Source organism: Bombina bombina, chromosome 4, assembly GCF_027579735.1.
Source record: "Bombina bombina isolate aBomBom1 chromosome 4, aBomBom1.pri, whole genome shotgun sequence".
Lineage (NCBI taxonomy): Eukaryota > Metazoa > Chordata > Amphibia > Anura > Bombinatoridae > Bombina > Bombina bombina.
Window position 1 is genome coordinate 739,195,143 of NC_069502.1, and position 16,379 is coordinate 739,211,521.

At 37.2% G+C, this 16,379-nt stretch overlaps 1 protein-coding gene across 2 annotated transcripts in view; it reads right to left on the minus strand.

Annotated features, from left to right (window-relative positions):
- The window catches only part of SCAF8 (SR-related CTD associated factor 8), a 579,788-nt gene that overhangs the window by 13,415 nt on the left and 549,994 nt on the right, over positions 1-16,379 (minus strand). For both annotated transcript variants that reach the window (XR_008402065.1, XR_008402066.1), the window contains one exon: positions 12,252-12,451. The gene's annotated coding sequence lies outside the window, so the exon portion shown is untranslated. The remainder of the gene's footprint in view (positions 1-12,251; positions 12,452-16,379) is intronic.

Below are 16,379 nucleotides of genomic sequence, written 5' to 3' on the forward strand. Positions count from 1 at the left end.
AACCATAATAAACACCGCAAATTGATTAGTTTAATAAGTCATTCTTTGTGTGACAAATCAACCTTTTGCAAGGTAAGAAAAATTTAATATGTCTCTCATATAAAATAATGGCATGGGATAAAAGTAATGACACATAACTAGTGACTCTAACAAAGTAAATCCCACTAAAGGCTGTTAATTTTTTAGGACATAGGTATGCACAAAAAAAACCTAAATATATAGGGGCCTATTTATTAAAGGTCTTGCGGACCTGATCCGACAGTACAGATCAGGTCCGCAAGACCTCGCTGAATGAGGAGAGCAATACGCTCTCCGCATTTAACATCGCACCAGCAGCTCACAAGAGCTGCTGGTGCAACGCCACCCCCTGCTGACTCGCGGCCAATGGGCCGCCAGCAGGGAGCTGTCAATCAACCTGATCGTACTCGATCGGGTTGATTTCCGGTGATTCCTGTCCGCCTGCTCAGAGCAGGTGGACAGGGTTATGGAGCAGCGGTCTTAAAACCGCTGCTTCATAACTTGTGTTTCTACCGAGTCTGAAGACTCGCCAGAAACATGGACCCACAAGCTCCGTACAGAGCTTGATAAATGGGCCCCATAGTGTAAGTTTCAATGGATGCAATAATTGCTTGAGTTAGGGAGCACATGTTTATCTGAAAGGCCTTTTAAATATGTTGTCCATTCTTGTCTAAATGCATAATCAAAGTGACATAGAGTTGTGACTATAGGACAAGCAATTTTTATTAATGATGTGAAATTGTTTAGTACTAAAATATCAGTAGGTCTAATAATAAGCAGTTTGTCTGGCTATGCTAATGATTGTCAGGGCGGGTTAAAATAATCATTTTTTCCAGTGGAGCTAAAGGATAACAGGTTTATTATTTAACCTTGGCATTTATGAGATAAGACTCGGCGGTAGTATGTAAAAACAGAGAAGTCTAATAAACTGATAGAGGAGTCTAATGAACTGACATATGAGTCTTATTAGCTGATACTGATTACACCCCCACAGTACTACTGTGCAAGACAACTACAATCTCCTGGAAATGTTACAACTAGACAAAAGATAATAGTTTAAATAAAAATGATGAGTTCCTAATCACTAAAGAATGTGAGGAGGTTATAATACAAGGAAATAACATATCAGTGGAAAGAGAGACATTTTACAAAAGATAAGGGTCTACAAGTGGGACAAAGCCATGGTGGATTTAAGTTATATGATACATTTTAATTGTTTTTGCTATAAAAGGGCTTTAATAAAATAAACAGTAAAGTCCCAATTAAACTTTGATTTAGATGGTGCATGCAATTTTATATAACTTGACAAATGACTTTTATCATTAAAATTGCTTTGCTCTCCTGGTATCATTTGTTGAAGAGAACACCTAGATAGGCACAGGAGCAGTAATTCATTGCTAGGAGCTAGCTGATTGTTGGTGGATATACATATATGTCACTTGTCATTGGTTCAGCAGTTGTGTTCAGCTTGATACAAATAGTGCATTGCTGCTCCAGAGCCTACAAAAGAACTAAGAAACTATCGGCTAGATTACGAGTTTTTGTCGGTAAGGCTTGCAGTGCTAACGAGCAGTTTCAGCTCACCACTCACCTACAAACAACGCTGGTATTACAGTTTTTTTTAAACCCGGCGTTAGCCGCAAAAAAGTGAAGCGGAGAGCAAAATTTAGCTCCACATCTCACCTCAAAACCAGCGCTGCTTTCGGTAGCAGTGAGCTGGCTAAACGTGCTCATACACAATTTCCCCATATGAATCAATGTGGCAGAGTCGGCTGAAAAAAACCCTGCAAAAAAGCAGCGTTCAGCTTCTAAGGCAGCCCCATTGATTCCTATGGGGAAATAAAAGTTATGTTTACACCTAACACCCTAACATGAACTCCGAGTCTAAACACCCCTAATCGTACACGTATTAACCCCTAATCTGCCGCCCCCGACATCGCCAACACCTGCTTTATATTATTAACCCCTAATCTGCCGAACCCTACATTATATTTATTAACCCCTAATCTGCCGCCCCCAATGTCGCTGCAACCTAACTACATATATTAACCGCTAATCTGCCGCCCACGTCACCGCCACTATAATAAATATATTAACCCCTAAACCTAAGTCTAACCCTAACACCCCCCTAACTTAAATATAATTTAAATACATATAAATAAAATTACTATTATTAACTAAATAATTCCTATTTAAAACTAAATACTTACCTATAAAATAAACCCTAAGCTAGCTACAATATAACTAATAGTTACATTGTAGCTATCTCAGGGTTTATATTTATTTTACAGACAACTTTGTATTTATTTTAACTAGGTACAATAGTTATTAAATAGTCATTAACTATTTAATAACTACCTAGCTAAAATAAGTACAAATTTACCTGTAAAATAAAACCTAACCTAAGTTACAATTACACCTAACACTACACTATCATTAAATAAATTAACTAAATTAACTACAATTAATTACAATTAAATAAAATAAACTAAAGTACGGAAAAAAACCCCACTAAATTACAGAAAATAATAAAATAGTTACAATTTTTTAAACTAATTACACCTAATCTAATCCCCCTAATAAAATAAAAAACTCCCCCAAAATAAAAAAAAATCCCTACCCTATACTAAATTACAAATAGCCCTTAAAAGGGCTTTTTGCGGGGCATAGCCCCAAAGTAATCTGCTCTTTTATCTGTAAAAAAAAAAATACAATACTCCCCCAACATTAAAACCCACCACCCACACACCCAACCCTACTCTAAAACCCACCCAATCCCCCCTTAATAAAACCTACCCCCTTGAAGATCACCCTACCTTGAGACGTCTTCAGCCAACCGGGCAGAAGTGGTTCTCCAGACGGTTTGAAGTCTTCATCCTATCCGGGCAGAAGAGGTCTTCCAGACGGCCAGAAGTCTTCATCCAGGCGGCATCTTCTATCTTCATCCATCCGGAGCGGAGCGGGTCCATCTTCAAGACATCCGACGCGGAGCATCCTCTTCTTTACGACGACTAACACTAAATGACGGTACCTTTAAGTGATGTCATCCAAGATGGCGTCCCTTCAATTCTGATTGGCTGATAGAATTCTATCAGCCAATCAGAATTAAGGTAGAAAAAATCCTATTGGCTGATCCAATCAGTCAATAGGATTGAGCTTGCATCCTATTGGCTGTTCCAATCAGCCAATAGAATGCGAGCTCAATCCTATTGGCTGATTGGATCAGCCAATAGGATTGAACTTCATTCCTATTGGCTGATTGCATCAGCCAATAGGATTTTTTCTACCTTAATTCCGATTGGCTGATAGAATTCTATCAGCCAATCGGAATTGAAGGGACGCCATCTTGGATGAGGTCACTTAAAGGTACCGTCATTTAGTGTTAGTCGTCGGAAAGAAGAGGATGCTCCCCGTCGGATGTCTTGAAGATGGACCCGCTCCGCTCCGGATGGATGCAGATAGAAGATGCCGTCTGGATGAAGACTTCTGGCCATCTGGAGGACCTCTTCTTCCCGGATAGGATGAAGACTTCGGACCGTCTGGAGGACCACTTCTGCCTGGTTGGGTGAAGACGTCTCAAGGTAGGGTGATCTTCAAGGGGTTAGTGTTAGGTTTTATTAAGGGGGGATTGGGTGGGTTTTAGAGTAGGGTTGGGTGTGTGTGTGGTGGGTTTTAATGTTGGGGGGTATTGTATTTTTTTTTTACAGGTAAAAGAGCTGATTACTTTGGGGCAATGCCCCGCAAAAAAGCCCTTTTAAGGGCTATTTGTAATTTAGTATAGGGTAGGGATTTTTTTTTTATTTTGGGGGGCTTTTTTATTTTATTAGGGGGATTAGATGAGGTGTAATTAGTTTAAAAAAATAATTATTTTATTATTTTCTGTAATTTAGTGTGTTGTTTTTTTCGTACTTTAGTTAATTTAATTTAATTGTAATTAATTGTAGTTAATTTATTTAATGATAGTGTAGTGTTAGATGTAATTGTAACTTAGGTTAGGTTTTATTTTACAGGTATATTTGTACTTATTTTAGCTAGGTAGTTATTAAATAGTTAATAACTATTTAATAACTATTCTACCTAGTTAAAATAAAAACAAAGTTGTCTGTAAAATAAATATAAACCCTAAGCTAGATACAAATGTAACTATTAGTTATATTGTAGCTAGCTTAGGGTTTATTTTATAGGTAAGTATTTCATTTTAAATATGAATAATTTAGTTAATTGTAATTTTATTTAGATTATTTAAAATTATATTTAAATTAGGGGGGTGTTAGGGTTAGACTTAGGTTTAGGAGTTAATACATTTAATATAGTTGTGGCGACGTTGGGGGCGGCAGATTAGGGGTTAATAAATGTAGGTAGGTGTCTGCGATGTTAGGGACGGCAGATTAGGGGTTAATAAAATGTAACTAATGTTTGCGAGGCGGGAGTGTGGCGGTTTAGGGGTTAATATATTTATTGAAGTGGTGGCAATGTCCGATCGGCAGATTAGGGGTTGAAAAATGTATTTAAGTGTTTGCGATGTGGGGGGGGGGGGCTCAGTTTAGGGGTTAATAGGTAGTTTATGGGTGTTAGTGTACTTTTTAGCACTTTAGTTTAGAGTTTTATGTTACGGTGTTAGCCCATAAAACTCTTAACTACTGACTTTTAAATGCGGTAGGAGTCTTAACCGGAGAGGGTGTACCGCTCACTTTTTCCAAGACTTGTAATACCGGCGTTAGGAAAATCCCATTGAAAAGATAGGATACGCAATTTACTTAAGTGGATTTGCGGTATGCTCGAGTCGCGGAAAAAAGTGAGCGGTACACCTGTACCTGCAAGACTCGTAATACCAGCGTTAGGAAAAAAGCAGCATTGGGACCTCTCAACGCTGCTTTTTAACCCTAACGCAAAACTCGTAATCTAGCCGTATGATAATAGAATAAAATTGGAAAGTTGATTTACCAGAGAATGGATAGAGAGCCAACTTTGCTCTAGCGTCCCCTATACTTTCAATGGATATAACGACCGTGCTAAATAATGCTATTACAAGTTGAAAGTTATAGGTTGCACTCGAGTGACAGCCAAAATTGCGCTTAAATATTTAGCTCAAATTGAGACCTAGGGGTAAATATATGATGGTGCGGATAGACATGATCCGCTATAGCGAATCATGTCCGCCGCACATTGATAAATGCCGACAGCATACGCGGTCAGCATTTATCATTGCACCAGCAGTGGTGCAATACCGCCCCCTGCTGCTAGCAGGGGGTGTCCATCAACCCGATCGTATTCGATCGGGCTGATTGCTGTCCGCCACCTCAGAGTCTCAGGGTCTTAGGACAGCTGCTTCTTAACTTCCGCTTCAGGTGGAACTGAAGTGGAGTGGGTCGGAAGCGGCATCTGCTGCTTCATAAATCGACCCCCTGAAGTAAAGTTTTAGGGTTAAAAAAAATAATAATCACAAAACACATATTAAAATAAACTATCACTCATATATATATACTTTTTAATAAAAATATAATTGTAATAATTTTAATAGTTTTAAGTGTTAAAAAGATATATGGTGAGGTGTTTGACTGGAATGGACTCAGTGTACAAATATATGTCTAAATATGTGTATTCATTTGTATTTATGTGTTTCTATGTTTAAATATGTATCTGCACATATAAATACATATATACTCATGAGTCCCAGTAGTGCATTGCTGCTCTTGATCTTACCTAGAAATGATTTCCAACAAAGGACAAAAAGATAACAAAGTAAATGTAATAATGCAAGTAAATTGAGAGGTCTCATTAAAATTGCATGTGGTCTATGTGAATCATGAAAGTTTAAATTTCACTTACTTGTTCTTTAAAGGGCCAATAAAGTCAGAATTAAAGTTTCATGATTCAGATAAAGCATGCAGTTTAAAAAAACTTTCCAACATACTTTAAAATGTGCACATTATTTTATATGCAAACTTTCTGAGGCTCCATTTCCTACTGAGCAGGTCCAAAGTTGCACAGTATTTACATGTATGCATTTTGTAACTAGCTGGTGGCTGTAAAATGATGCAGGTGGAGGGAAAATTTGGTTTGTTGTCTTTGTATCTTTTAAAAAAAAAAAAATCTAACAATTTTATTAGCATAATTTGTTTTTTGCATTCCAGGGACATATACCTTGTAAAGCCTCATGAGTGTTGTATATTTTATCTCCATTTATGCTATAATTTTAGGAACATACAATTTTAAACAACTTTCCAATTTACTCATAGTATCTAATTTGATTTGTTCTTTTTGTATCATTTGTTGAAAATTATACATAGATAGGCTCATTAACAGCAATGCACTACTGGGAGCTAGCTGCTGATTGGTGGCTGCACATATATGCCTCCTATTATTGACTCACCTGATCTGTTCAGCACGTTCCCAGTACTGCATTGCTGCTCCTTTAACAAAGGATACCAAGAGAATGAAGCCAATTTAATAATAGATGTAAAGGAAAATTTACCAAGGACAGTTTGGTAAAATATTGGACTGTTCGGTTGAATACTAGATACCTGGCAACCCTACCTACTCTCTGAATCTTAGAGAATGCACTTCCTTCTTACTCAGGGGCAGTGGAAAAACTACACTTTTGCAATTACACAAAAAACAGGCAAAATAAATAATGAAAGTGCATAACAAAGTTTTTTTTCTATGGATACGTAAACCTTTTGGGCCAAATTACAAGTGGAGCGGTATTTAATGCTCCCACTCACGCGCTAACTCTGCTAGAAGTATGCTTTTTGCACGTGTCAGGTAGCGCTTGTATTACAAGTTGAAAGTAAAAACTTTTAGCTCACAAGCTAACCCAATGTGCGCAAAAAGCTAAAGTTAGACTATTGCGATCGCATTAACTTTTTCCCCCACAGAAGTCAATGGAGCAAGATTGTGCGCAAACCGATTGCATATTCTCAAATGCGCTAACCCGACATGAAAATATGAATATTTCACATTCCAATGTTCTTCACACATAAGAATATGTTCTATTTATTCATAAATACATATTTCTACGTATATCTGATGGTATTTTGGTACAATATACATCTATACCCATATACATTACTATATATAAGTATAGATATATACAGATAATTATATTGGAATATCTATTTATAAATACATAGACCATATTCTGCTATGTGCAGAACATTGGAATGTGAAATATTTACAGTAAATACACACTATAACACTTTATTAAATATGAATATTGCATAAATATGCTTTGTCATGTTTTCCTCTACTTGACTGCAAAGGGCTCCAATGCATTTATATATGTGTCTATGTGTACATATGTATTTATATGTGTATATATGTCTGTAAATACATATATACACATATAAATCAATACATATGTACACACATATAAACATATATATAAATATATAGATACATATACATCATTAGACACGTATACAGTATGTATGTATTTCTATGTTAAAGCCCTTTGTCTGCCTTTTTTATTCTAACACCTGAGATCTCATATCTTTGAGCACTTATAACTTTTTTGTGCAATTTTAGAAAGAAAAATAATTTTAATTATATGGTGTTATTATGAGTGTAACTGTACTTTTACATGTATTTTTTATGTGTTTTGTGACACCTTTTTTGTTTTGTAAAACAGTTAATCAGAGCTCTGAGGACGCACTAACCCGACGAGCGTTAACTTCAATTGCACTCAGGAGATCACTTTTACTTTCAATTTGTAATACAAGCGCTACATCTGACGCGTGGAAACAGCCGAGATATGCCAGATATCACTTGCGCGTAACTGTAAGTGTTCCACTCGTAATCTGGCCCTTTATCAGGAATTCAATTTGGAGCTTAATGTCCTTTTAAAATTAATTCTCAATGTCATTCATAGTAATGGTTTCCCTCACTTATGTTAGTAGTAATAATTTAATTTGTGATTGGTTTAGGTACCCTAATCAGCTTTACTATGCTCCAAAAACACTGATGGGTAACAGCACTCTCAATTCAAACAACAGACATGGTAGACGGCTTGCAGGCCTCAAATTGCAAGGTCATACACAAGGTCTCTGACAATAGATTGGGGTGACTGGTCTTTTGCAGTAGTATGTGTCAAACATTTGTCTCAGTTTAAAGATCTAGTAACTAAAGAATATTTGCATAATCAACAAATGCCTGATAACAAGACAATGCAATAGCACTTAGTCTGAACTTCAAATGAGTAGTAGATTTTTTTCAGACAAATTTTAAAGTTATGTCTATTTTCATTCCCCCGTATCATGTGACAGCCAGGGATAGGCAAGGTGTCCGTGACTAGCCCTTGCAGTGTCCGCCACAACCTTAGTTTATCTTTTCTTTCTGATTAAATAATAGGAATAAAAAGAATTATGTAGTGTGAATAAAGTAAGTGGCTTGTCAAGAAATACTGGATGTGTATCTGCATCTGTATAATAACACCCAGCTCTATACAAAGACACAGTAGTGACACTGGCACATGCGTATAGCCAGACAAGGGCTAGTTATAGGGTCAGTGGTATCTGCATCAGTATAATAACAACCAGCGCTATATAATGACACAGTAGTGACACTGGCCCATGGGTATAGCCAGAGGAGGAATGGTTATAGGATCAGTGGTATCTGCATCAGTATAATATCACCCAGCGCTATATAATAACACAGTAGTGACACTGGCACATGGGTATAGCTAGAGGAGGGCTGGTTATAGGATCAGTGGTATCTGCATCAGTATAATAACACCCAGCACTATATAATAACACAGTAGTGACACTGGCTCATGGGTATAGCCAGAGGAGGGCTGGTTATAGAATCAGTGGTATATGCATCAGTATAATAACACCCAGCACTATATAATGACACAGTAGTGACACTGGCACATGGGTATAGCCAGAGGAGGGCTGGTTATCGGATCAGTGGTATCTGCATCAGTATAATAACACCAAGCACTATACAAAGACACAGTAGTGACACTGGCACATGTGTATAGCCAGATGAGTGCTGGTTATAGGATCAGTGGTATTTGCATCAGTATAATATAATGTACCTTGGTGTCCTTCACGAAGGTCTGTACTTTGTAAAATGTCTGCCAAAGCCTTTGTCTGTGCCTATCCCTGGTGACAGCCATCAGCCAATCACAAATGCATATAGTACATTCTGTAAAGTCTTGCACATGCTCAGTAGGAGCTGGTAACTCAAAAAGAGTAAATATAAAATGACTGTGCACATTTTGTTAATGGAAGTAAATTGGAAAGTTGTTTAAAATCGCATGTTCTATCTGAAAAGGGAAGTTTAATTTTAACTTGAGTGTCCCATTAAGCTCCACTAGGGGGCACAAAACACATCCAACATTTCTATCGGTGCCTCTCCATGTCTGTATTTTTACATGTTTTTTGAATAAACTTTCGTTTATTAATTCCACACTTTGAGCACTATTCATTTTTGTGGTAAGGTACTTTATTAACTTTAGCGGTTTGATCCAACAGTTGGTATTAGTGTTCCAAGCCATCTAGGCTTGGTAGTCTTCAACTCACTTTACTCTGGACTCTGGTCACTCCCCTGTAGCTCTGCAGTACACAGTGACATTACACAGAAATTCACCTTAAAGGGACATTCCAGCCAAAGTTGGAATCCACATTTCAGTTTGGAATAGAAGCATTTATAAAATATACATTTATTAGCAAAAATGCTTCTAATAAAAGCTATAGCTGTTTGAAATGTGTATTTAAGTATGCACCATGTACCAGCATTTTAAACACATCACTGCTAATGACTCAATTTGTTAATTGCTGACATGACACAAGCCCCACTTGTGCTATGAGTAGCTGCAGTATTTAAAATGCTGGTGCACTGAGGATATCTAGCTATGCTTCACATGTGTGTGCAGAGAAAACTGTTAACACTAAAACAGTGATAATTTTAATAGAAGCATTGTTGCCAATACATTTATATTGCAAATATATTTCTATTCAAAGATGTAAGTCATCTATGTGTTTTTTAAATTTTGACTGGAATGTCCCTTTAACCTATCTAAGGTCAAAAAATAAACTAAAATGTGGAGGGATGGGATGTTTGTAGACTTTCTGCTGGACATTTCTACCTTCCTCAGTGGCCAGAGAACATCTAACCACTGTACTGATATGGTTCTACAAGTATAAGAGAGAAATATTTGTAGAATAGTTTGTGCTGAGCTATCCTGCTAAAGGGACATAAAATTAGTATTCTGAATGGGACCTGCTGAACATATGGTGGTAGTCCTGATTCTTAAATGTAATTGGCTTCATAACAATTCTTTGCAATTCAAATTAACTTTTAAATACCCCTTTAATATTATCTGATGCTAAAGATGACTTTTACTTTCATCATCATGAACATAATTAAAAACCAGCTATTACAGTAATATATAATAATAGATTACTTTTTTCATTCAAAGGCTACTTACCTTCAAAATATTGGAACTGGAAAACACACAATAATATAAAATAAAACAAAAAAACACTTTAAGAGCGCTCCACCCACAGGTACAAAAACAAAGGATATATAGTAGAAGCTCTGTAGAAACAAAGTTCCTCCCAGGAGTTGCTGCCCATTTAAAAACACGGTACTGGAGACCGGTGTTCTGTTAAGGGACCGAACTTTTCAAAAGAGAGAACCATGTCACTTCCTGTGACGTTTCATCAGCTGTTGCTCACATTTTGGAGTTAACGCGCATGCGTGCCAGCGTCATCACATACCTGGCCGCATACGTCACTGTTAAACTATTTAGACCTGTCAAATTAAGAAGCCTTTCTATAGCGCATGCGTGGGATTTTCTATCACAAATGGGGGTGTTTATGGAAAGCATATTCTGAAGTCTACTGCAACTACGAAAGCATATTCTGAAGTCTACTGCAACTACGAAAGCATATTCTGAAGTCTACTGCAACTATGAAAGCATATTCTGAAGTCTACTGCAACTACTCCCTATTAAGCGGAGTCTCCGTGCGTGTATGACAAACACCCACTCTGCTATCGCCACTGCTTCTTCTGCTGATCCAATGCTTACTGCTGTTTAAAACATGACATTGAAGGGAGCCTGTGAAAAGCTGCATTGGATCAGCAGAAGAAGCAGTGTTGATGATAGTTGAGTGGCTGTTTGTCATACACGCACAGAGACTCAGCTTAATAGGGAGTAGTTGCAGTGGTGGGGGGGTGGACTTCTGAATATTGCTGAGGAGAGGAATAAACAGCTTTCCATAAACACCCCCATTTGTGATATAAAATGTGAGCAACAGCTGATGAAACGTCACAGGAAGTGACATGGTTCACTCTTTTGAAAAGTTTGGTCCCTTACCAGAACACCGGATGTAGCTGTATGAAAAAACAAGAAAAGAAGGGCGCAAACTCTTCTAAGCATAGTATGTTATTTATTGAAAACACAGCAAATGCAAACAAACACATAAAAACCTCAAACAATTGTGAGGTATGATAAAAGCGTTATGTGAACAAATGGAGTCTCACGGTAACATGGAGATGGTAGTGGTGTCCCAGAGCTGTTTTTGACAATACGGATAGATCGTCTTTTGATACTGGAGTTCAGCTGGGTTCACTATGTGAGAACACAGTCCCAAAGTGTTCAACAAGTTCCTGCAATCAATTTTGAAAATTGCAGCCACTAGCTAGAAACAGTCGTTCAATAGTACAGCCGGCCGGGTAAACAGCTGATTGCTGTGGCGTGTACACGGTGGGCGTGGCTATCACGTGGGATGCTCTCCCAACTTTCTTATAGACGGTATGTGTATCAAGTGGGCAGCCTCTGACTAAGTAGGGAGTTCCCCTACAAAACGCATAAGGCCACGCCCACCGTCTACACGCCACAGCGATCAGCTGTTTACCTGGCTGGCAATTTTCAAAATTGATTGCAGTAACTTGTTGAACACTTTGGGACTGTGTTCTCACATAGTAAGCCCAGCTGAACTCCAGTTTTAAAAGACCTATCCGGATTGTGGGAGACACCTCTGGGACACCACTACCATCTCCATGTTACCGTGAGACTCCATTTGCTCACATAACACTTTTGTTTGAGGTTTTTATGTGTGAGTTTGCATTTGCTGTGTTTTCAATAAATCCTTGTATTCACTTTTAACATACTACGCTTTGAGGAGTTTACGCCCTTTTTTTCTTGGACAACCCACAAACAGCAACTTTTTTTTTTAGTTTGAAAGTATTTATTAATTTAGGCTCAAAATAATTGTTTGACTTACGCATTTTGTAGTCTCAAAATCCTTCTTGGTAAAGGTACTTGAGTAACATTTTCTTTACTGTCCTTGCTCATGCTATCTTCATCCCAGTTTTTCCCTTATAATCATCTGTCTTTATTTTGCGATCTGTTAATTTCATAGATTCCTCTTCATGCATCTCCCTGTTCCTTCTTTTCATCATTCTCATCTTCCTCTTCCAACCACTGCAAGAAAGAAGCATCCATAATCAAGACCTAGGAATCCATGTCTCTTGCTATAGTGTGAAATAATAAGGACAGATTTGTTATGCATTTGCAATTCTTTCTACTTAAAAATGATCCGCTTGCTTGTTTGTTACCAAGTGAATTTGAATCTCTTCTTTGCTGAATCATGTATAAATACCGGCTGTCAGTAGCGCATTTTGGTCTAGGCAAACAAGGCACTTGCCTAGGGCGGCAGAATGGGGGGGGGGGGCACTTTTTTTGAGTCTCACTACACACACACTGCACTACACATGCACACTGTACTACACACACCACACACACGATATACAAGCAAATATATACACACACGTACTTGAACATGAACATTTACTTTGGAAATGCCATAAAAAAGTCACGTTAAGCATTAGCTTTAAAATTCTCATTGCAAGAAATTGGAAATCCGACAAAATCCCCTCCCTCAACCAATGGTACCTGGAGTGTAACCGTACGATATTCTTAGAAGAATTCCATTATATGAAAACTAAAAATACTGAAATATACACCCAAATGCTCTCAATGTGGGAAACATACACCCAAAATAACCCTGCTATAACGACCCAAACCTAGGTTACTTTGGTTCTATAGTCTGTCCAAATACTCTTTGATCGTTTCATAGTTTATGAGATATGTTAAAACCATGCAAATAAAAACAATAACTTAACTTTATTTATTCATGTATTTACATATTGATTTCCCCCATTCCCATTCCCTTCGTCTTTTTCCCCCTCCATTTTATTTCTTCTTACTTATAGAGGCCAACTTAACAAAGGTTTTGCCGACCTGATCCGACAGTGCGGATCAGGTCCGCAAGACCTCGCTGAATGCGGAGAGCAATATGCTCTCCGTATTCAGCATTGCACCAGCAGCTCACAAGAGCTGCTGGTGCAACGCCGCCCCCTGCAGACTTGCAGCCAATGGGCCGCCAGCAGGGAGGTGTCAATCAACCCGATCATATTCGATCGGGTTGAATTGCAGCGATGTCTGTCCGCCTGCTCAGAGCAGGCGGACAGGGTTATGGAGCAGCGGTCTTTAGAAAGTGGTCTTTAAGAAACACGGCCCTTCAAGCTCCATTCTGAGCTTGATAGATAGGTCTCATTGTCTAAAAACCAAATGCAAAACTGATGTAACTTGAAACCGATGTATAACTTTTCATTCTTACAGTATTTTTGTAATATTTTGGTTTTCAATAAACTTTTGAATAAAAAAAAAAAAAGTCACCTTACACCCTGACCAAAAAAATATTATGGCCAAAAAAAGCATAAAACTCAGGGAGGTGGTGGTGGGGGCAGCAGAATTTGAGTGCCTAGGGCAGCAAAAAAAACTAAATACGCCACTGCCGGCTGTTGTTCCAGGGACGTGCCTCATGGGTATAACAACTTTTTAATAATGTTTATTAAAAAAATATATTTGTTTTAAAGTTTATTATTTTATTTTTTTCTGGTTATACCACCTAATATGAATACCACCATAACATGGATATTTATTAACAGAAGCACTTTTTAGTTGTCCTGTTACTTTAGATAATGTTTCTTTCTCATCATTAAAGGGACACTGAACCCAATTTTTTTCTTTTGTGGTTCAGATAGAGCATGCAATTTTAAGCAACTTTCTAATTTACTCCTATTATCAATTTTTCTTTGTTCTCTTGCTATCTTTATTAGAAAAAGAAAGTCCAGAACCCTGGACAGCACTTGTTTATTAGTGGATTAATTTATCCACCAATCAGCAAGAACAACCCAGGTTGTTCACCAAAAATGGGCCGGCATCTAAACTTACATTCTTGCTTTTCAAATAAAGATACCAAGAGAATGAAGAACATCTGCTAATAGGAGTAAATTAGAAAGTTTCTTAAAATTGCATGCTCTATCTGAATCACAAAATAAAAAATTTGCGTTCAGTGTCCCTTTAAGGAGTCTGAATGCAATAAAATGTAAGCAAGTAAAAAAAGCATCTTCTATCTTAGCAGGAGCTTCAATTCTTATAAGCAACGGTGCTTGGGAGTTGATAGGTGTAGTTATAGTTACACTATGCAATTATATCAGGATCACCATTGACCCCTTTATTGCTGGATCAGTATAACAACCTTCAGTCAACACATATCTTAATATGATAAACTATGAGTTATGCAAAGCTCATTAGTCATTACAGATTAGAGTGGTACAAATTGAATCACATTTATAATATTAAGGTTGATCAACCTATATAAACTAGAACATCAAAAGCTGACTTTTGTCTCTTAAGTCAGTTTCCTGGATGCTGAATGGTTTACCATAAAGAAAATATCTTACCACAAATTAGGTTTTAACCCTTTAACTGTCAACAAAGCTGTAACATAGCAGTAAATAAGTTAAAATGACCTACAATTATTTAGGAATCTTTATAATGTATATTCTTACCCAGTTAATATTAGTGTTTCAACATGCACATAATACAAATTTTATTGTGTGACCTAGTAATCATATCACAGGTTTAAAGCTCATGCCATAGGCTTAACATTTTAGATCCCCTAGTACTGACATAAAAAATGAAGCAAAAAAAATAATAAAATAAATAGCACAGACTGCAACAGAAATACCCATTCGCTATGGCTATGCCCATTAGCAACTTCTGCCAAGGCAAATTAGCCACCACAGTCAAAACGTTTTATTTAGTGGTGTTTTGAAAACTTCAGTTTGCTGTGGGTTAGTACTGGTTTCGTGTGGCACTGTGCAAACATTGCAGACATTTAGAGTGTTATTTAGTTCTTTGGAGACTGTTGGATTTTGGGGAACTGTAGTGCTAAATTATTGGGGTATTTTGTAGCTCAGTGGAGATGCTACTGAAGTTGTGGGGCACTGTGTATATCAATGGAGGCATTGCTGATTTTTGGGTGCCATTCATAATACACCTGATACCAAACACAAAGCTAATTCGGATTTGTTCCACTAATTTTACTGTTATTCTACCTACTCTATCATTTCATAGTGTTTATTGCCTACTTCCATTGTCGTTTATTATTTATCTCTCACCCCTGTAAGGGTGGTTGCCTGCATGGGTATCTGGTGTATGGGTCGAGGAAGAATACAAATGTTTTAAATCCTCATTAAACTTCCTGAGTTACCCATATCTATATGCACAGACATTATAAATATTATGACATGACAAATTATAGCAGGAGGTTTACTAATGCACAGGCTGTCATTTATTTTTATAGGCAGTTAACATGGGTCAGGGGTATTATATGTAACAATATATTGTAACAATTTTTAAAAGTGTGGTTGTTCATAGGGTGTTCGTGTCAGTGGTTTAGTGGTTAGGTTCAGCATAAAGATTCTGCTCAATATAAAGTCCCATCTCCATTATTATCTCAGAATAATAAATTCTTCTAGGGAATAAAAAAAAAAACCTTTTGGGAATACGTCACGAGAAAAACTGCCTATGTAAAATAATGCATTCTGAGAAATTGAATGCATTATTTTACATAGGCATTTTTTCTGATGACGTATTCCCAAAAGGTTAGACTATTTTGTTTAATTTATTAAATGTGGTATATCCTGTGCTCAGTCATATCCATAATATGATATCTGAGAGCATGAATGGACATAATATATTGCTGAAGGCATTTTGACTCCTTGCTGTATTTTCCCTAGGCCCATAATTAAAATTTTATAAATCATATTGTCAACTATAAAAAGTAGCTTTACTGTTGGGGCAATGCCATGCCATTCTGTGAAAAAAATATTTGACCTTCTAAAGTCTACTTAGAGTTCAGTTTATAATACTAAAAACTTTTGCCCTAACAGTAAAGCTGCTTTTTATAGTTGACATATAAAATGTTAATTATGGGCCTAGGGAAAATTCATCAAGGGGTCAAAATACCTTCAGCAATTTCCTATATCCAGGCTAAGAT